We start from the raw sequence: 6507 nt of genomic DNA, 5'->3' as shown, positions 1-6507 counted from the left end.
ACAGGTAAATGGGCCCTTCAGGTGATACAAATTACACATACCATTGTGCGGAAAGAATTCCACTGCCCCCTGCCCCGAAGGATCCCCCAGGAGCTCCATGGAGCCCGGGGTGAAACTGATAGCTCTGTTTACTCAGTCGCCGCAGACACCTTTCCACCGTCCGCATTTTGTCCGAGGACTCCACAAACAAGTGGCTAAGTGGCAGTATCCTTGAATCAGGTGTTAAGAGCAACGACTGTTGCCCGTGGACAGGAATGGGAATGTCGAGACGGTTTGGGTTTTAGTTACAGCCGGAGAGCCTGTAATTAAAGCCACTTCGAGTGGTTAAGGGAAAGTGAGAAAGCTGCAGAATTTTAAAAGATTTTGTATGCAAATTGAGAAACCAGATTTGTTTGTCTCCTTGCATTTATTCTGAACCTTTGCATTCATTCTTTTCATTTACATGTTCGTTTGGCTTAATTTAATACAAAGGCTCAGTTTAAAAACACCCAGAAGCACTCCAGTAAATCGATTTAGGACGCTTTTCCATTAGATTTCTTCCGTTCGCCGCATTTCTATCTAAATTTAATGGTCGTGCCCCTCTGGATTCACGAAATTAGCGCAATCAATTTGTAAATTCGTTTCGTTTTTATTTCTTTGCTCAGCGCTTGGCCTTGAGCAAGTTGATTTTCCTCCCATTATTACGAAAATTATTGTGGCCATAATTTGTTTGCAGTTTGTTTGCCAAATTTATTTGTTCTAATTTGCATTTGCTGGAGTGTTTACATTGGGATCCTTTTATTACATAAATCGAATTAAATCGAGGACTGTCTGGCCCGGAGGCTACATTCTCCCAGCCTGCCGGACATCTAAGAATGTAGACCAATATTTATGGAGTGTCTGTTCGAGGGAATATTGATGGCGTCTGGAAAAGACACAATCATAATATTAGTCTGTCTGGTTTTATGTTTTTTCCTGCATATTTGGCCACGGATTTGCGAATTAATTCATGCTTATTTATACTTGTGAACGCTGTGAAAACATAATCTTGTAACCTTGTCTTCATAATTGTAATCAAAATGTATGTTTTATGTAAATTGGTCTCCTTCCCCGATTTTAGTTTGCAGAGCGTTTCAGCCCCCTCAAAATTTTGACAAGCAATTTTTAGCAGCGCCAAGACTGTGGCTCGGATTTTAATTAAAATTTATGTTTTAATCCTGATTACGTGTCCTCGCCCAGGATTCGTATTAGGAGCACACATGTCCCCATCTGTTTGTGTGGTTCAGCCCTCGGTTATGTGTGCGGAAAAGTTGACAACTCTGCTGCTCTCGTTTCGTGTGCCATGTTTTCTGTTTTTTCTATTTTGGGTCACTATTTTTTATAACCATCTCTTTGCGACTGCCATTTTCATAACAATTTTCGGTTGATAATGGGGAGAGCTGGGTTACCTAAAACTGTCCAAACTGTTCCCTATTCGTGCTCCGTATTCGTACTCGTTTGAAAAGCTTTTTGTGCAGTAACCAACACTTTAACTTTGATACTTTTTCCGGCATTTGTAGCTTATCTGCGTCTTTGACTTGCTAGCCTGTGAGTTATCCTGCCAATTAGGTTTTGTCTTGCTCTCTAATCCTTTGTTCCTTTCAGGACGCCCTTTGAAAACAGGAACTGCAAAAGCATTTAAATTTTTTTTTCTCAGTTTCTGCTGGTGCCATGCAACCAACAATTCTACAGCAATGTTAATTAAACACTGAATGCGATAGAATTCTAAAGTGAAGAAAGTCTTTGTGTAAGTACTTCAATGCTTACACACCATGTTGACCGTACATTGTGGCACCGCTACATTGTCCTGAAAAATATGAAATAAATAACATGGCATGGAGTATTTATTTTGCTGGAGCACAAACAGAAGAAACGTAACGAGTGGAAAGTGCGTCACTTCTATATATACCTACTAAGTGGGTATTATAATGTGACAACAACGAAACACTTGCCATATTTTGTGGCGGGTTCAAAGAAAATCTCTTCAAATTGCCGACTGAGTGTCAATTAAATGTGACAGCTGTTGTGGGACAACAGTGAAAAAAGGGTACTATTTCCGTCTTGGCAGTAATTGAGTTTAAGCAAATAAAGTCCCACTCAAAGGAAACAAATTTAAAGCCATTGAAGCCACTTAAGATATTCCAAACACGTCAGCCGATATCGTAGGAAATTATGCAAAACCTTTTCCCAGGGTTCCTTTCCCATGGGATCTGAGTGCTCAAGGGCGGGCATTTCCATAATTGATTTCGTTGGGCTTTAAACTTGTATCTTCTTTAAGTGCCAGTTACCTTAACTATTTGTTGGCCCTCCCATCGGAGTGCATCAATAATTTCCCACTTTTATTACTGCACTTATCCGGATCCGTCCGGGCTCGCCTGTCATTTGCTTCATCGTCATCGTCACTCTCCAGTTGACTTTATTGATGGACAGCCGGGGCGCCTCAATTATGATTTGATGGCTTTCTGTTCGCCTGTGTCCCACGCTGCGTATGCGTAATGCTAGCCGGCCTCAATCCTTGTCACTGAAGTCCACTAAAAGCTTTCCGATTTCCGCCCGCACCTGAAGGCATCTTTCACCTGCAGTGCTGTCAACTCTGGATAACAAGAAGTGGATGAAACTGTTATTAAATGTGTGAAAAATGGAGAGCGGAAAATCTTACAAATTAACAACAAATATGTATACATTTTAAACTGCATACAGAAAATTTTAAAAATATTTATTCTAGGTTTTTATCATAGATCTTAAATTTAAAACAGTTTTAAACCTAATTATGTATGTAGCATCCAGATATTAATAATTTATTTTTGCAGAATCATATCATTGCTAGACTTATCGAGTTGAACAGATTGCTTAATGTCGAATGGCTGGCGGAAAAGTTAAGGAAAACTCAGTGTTGCAATCAAGCGCACTGAGGGGCGGCCATCACGTAAATTGAGATCATTGTGGTGCAGTTGCACCGGCAGCCAAAGAGCCGACGTGCCTGTTGCGGTCCAGATCCCGGTGGCATCCTGGCCACGTCGAGAGCCACCGCCACACATGGCCAACAGTTTCAAAGTCATTAAGACAAGCCGGGGCAAAGTTTTCGCAAGGAGAAAGCAGAAAGGAAAGCAGGAAGAGCGAAGCGAAGCGGCTGCGAATTGGCCAGCGAGCTGAGAACTTTTTACGGCGCTGCTGCAGCATCAAAACGGCCACAAAATCATCATTCACTTGGAACTGACTTTAATGCGATTTTGTCCCATTTCCCCAGGTGGCATTTGAGTAATTGAAATTCGAATGCAGCCGGCGCTCTCGTCATGCGTCGGGGCAAAAGTTCAATTGCATTTTAATGAACATTTCGACTGGCGCTGACCGAGCAGAGTGCAGAGCTCTGCTCTGAGTTTCGATTCGACTAGTTCCCCCGAGTTGCCGAAAGAAATAAATAAAAGCGAGCATGTCACTAACTTTGTCTGTCTGCAAAAGCTCTGGCCGCCCTCCCCCTGAGTTTTCCCCATGAGTTTTCCGTTGGTATCGGCATGGCAAACAAATGCACTCCGGGCTAAACAAGTGTTTATGCAGGCCTTTTCCCCCCACTCCCCACGGCACTTTATCCCTGTGATATTTGCTGTGAAAATGGCAAAAACCCATTGCAGAAAGAAAGGAGAACTTGTGTGCTCTCCGCTTAAGTCGCCTGGCCTTTTGGCCCAGTCAAGATTTTCCATTATTCCGAAATGCCAGTCAGGCAATCAATTTGTTTCAAAACCAATAAACACAATTTAAGCAAGACAATGTCGGAAGGCTGAAAGTTTGGGCCCTGGGCGAAATTAGTCCTTTCGCTCTGATCAAATATACTCTCTATCTCGACTAGGAATTATTCAAAAATTTTTCACACTCCTGCCACTTGACAAAAACTATTGCCGTATGAATATTTATAAAAGGGTATCAGAGTGTTGGGGAGTTTTTCGGACAGCCGGATACATATTATGTAGGATTAATCAATAAAATCTATGATAAATATGTCAGGTAATTATTGTACTTTTTGCACTTTTATTCGGGTTGAAATCTAATTTAATTTATATTTATAATTAATGGTAATTTAAGTTCGTAACAGTCTTGTAGCTAACTCACTTGCTTTGTTTATCCTTGACTTTCCAAACTTTATAAATTTCGAAGTTAAAGTGAGAATGTGAGAGTGCTAATAGAATTTTAATTGCTGCTATGCAAAACTGCAGAAACCACTGCCAATTAAGAAGTGAGATTTCCATAACAATCAACGTATGTTTTAAACGCACTTAAAGTTTGTTTTGCCTGCAGAAGTTCCCTGAACGAGATTCTTAAGTTGTTTGCCATTGCGGTTAATTAAATTGATCAATTCGGTGCTCAATGCTATTGAGTTCAGTGAACGGAATCGATAGCTCTGGAAGCTCTTTGCCTGCTAATTATGAATGCCGATTGCACTGAAAGTGCACGGAGAAATTACCTAAATTTACTGTTATTGATGTTTGATTTGATGCAGGTTTTTTGCATTTGATTCGTGCGAAAATGTTTGTTTTTGATGCGTAAACACACATTCGAGGTGTCTGGCGAGTGGATATGGGATATGGGATACGGATAGGGGTCCCTGCCAATTGATGCTGGTGTTGATTGGCCCACATTTACGCACCCCCTCCCCATATACAGTATCTAATAATTTTCCGCTTCAACTAAGCGGTTCAGTGAATTTGAAATGCCATTTGACGAGCACAGAGTCTTAATTATGTGCATCCCTCAAATATTGCATTTGCATTTTAAAGTTTTGATTTTGATTGCAAAAATGCTGATAGAGCTGTTCCCCCATCCTCCGATTCAAAAAAATGGAAGACGTGTGGGGGAAAATGCACTGACAGCTTGACATATTTGATAAATGATATACTGCAAATAAATGAATATGCCAAGCTGCTGCTCTTCAGACTGCCCAAACAAAAATAAATATAATAAAATAAAGTCTTCATACTTTTAGATTTTGTGTGCTTTTATTGACTCTGTTGACAATTTTTGTTAGTTTTCCTGCTTATTAAATTGAATTTTTAAGTGGAGAATATTCTTTATATAATATAGAGTTTCATTAAATATTTCTGTTTGCCTGATATTTGTGAAATTCGAAATGGGACTTTCGCTCGACGCATTTTTTCGGTTGTTTTTATGGCAGTGGAATTTTTTATGCCCGCTCCAATTATGAGTGCTGTTCTCGAATGTTAATCGAGCGTATGAATTGTTCGCATTGTCAGACTCAGACGTGAAAATAAAACCAAAACCCGGCGAAAATCAAACTGAGCGTAGACGTACAAACAACAAATGGACTCGTATCGATATGTGAGTTCAGCGAAGTGCGAGGGCTCTGAATATAAATGGTTTTGTGGCGGTCTGCATCTGCGCTTCATAGCCGGCTTATTTGACTAGTCGCTCACGTCTCCACCGCAAGTATCCAGTCAGCCGGTATATATGTTATAGTTTTGCCCCCCTCCGAGCTCGTTCCGTATTTATGGATTCCTGTTCGACGACTTGAGGAAATGTGTCGACGCAAATGGAGGCTTGTCGCTCATCATGTTTCTCAGAAGGATAATTTTCTTGAGTGGCGATGGTTTGTCGAGCTGCGACCTGTCCATTGGCAAGCTAAATATGTATAATCCATTAAATTGGTTAGTTAAAATTTGCTTTAAGTGCATAACTACAATGAAGCTTGTTAAAAGATATACATTTTGTATATATTTTAAATAAATGCCATTAAACAGGTGGTGGTTTCGCTGATTGAAGGCTTCGCTAACGCTCTCAGCCTGATTCACCCCACTTAGCCTTAATATTGGTTTCTCGCAATCCACTCAGCCTGTGCTGCTTATCTTTAGTTGCAGACAGCATTAACCGGGATGCCAGGAAGTCGTCCTTTTGCTGTCAGCCTGTCAAAGTTGACTGGCCTGTCAGTCCGTAAAGCGGTGAGCATTTTTTAAGGCAACCTGCGAGGAAGGAACACCTGTGCCGGGCACACAGCCAATGGAGATGGGATGAGCTCCCCGTGCACTGCAAACAGAGCGAACATTTATATGCTTAAATTACGCATACGCCGCGTGCGCCAGTTGAACAATACGATTCCCGGCTTTTGTGTTGTGTCAACTTAATTTAATTTGCCGACGCAGCCAGCTGACAATGCCAAAGTGATGCCAGTGCGAGTGTATCCTTACGGGAGTATATTTACTTAACCCCTCGGAGAGGGAAAGTGACTTGGACGGTATCGTATGACCGGTGAGAAAAGTACACAACGAAAAAAGAGATACATTAAAAACAAAACGGTTGAAATCACTTCTTTGTTAACCTTTTTCTAATAATAAATTTGTTTTGACTTTTGCACACATCAAAAAGCTACTATGCTTTGAAGAAGGAAAAGCATTTCTATTAATTGGAAAGCACTTCACTGAGGTTTCTATTTTTTGTCTGCACAATCAAATACCGGAAATTTGTTTCACTATTTGGAAACACAAT

This window comes from Drosophila ficusphila, unplaced genomic scaffold, assembly GCF_018152265.1.
Source record: "Drosophila ficusphila isolate 14025-0441.05 unplaced genomic scaffold, ASM1815226v1 contig_412, whole genome shotgun sequence".
Lineage (NCBI taxonomy): Eukaryota > Metazoa > Arthropoda > Insecta > Diptera > Drosophilidae > Drosophila > Drosophila ficusphila.
The sequence above is the reverse complement of the archived record's forward strand: the minus strand, read 5'-3'. Positions refer to the sequence as shown.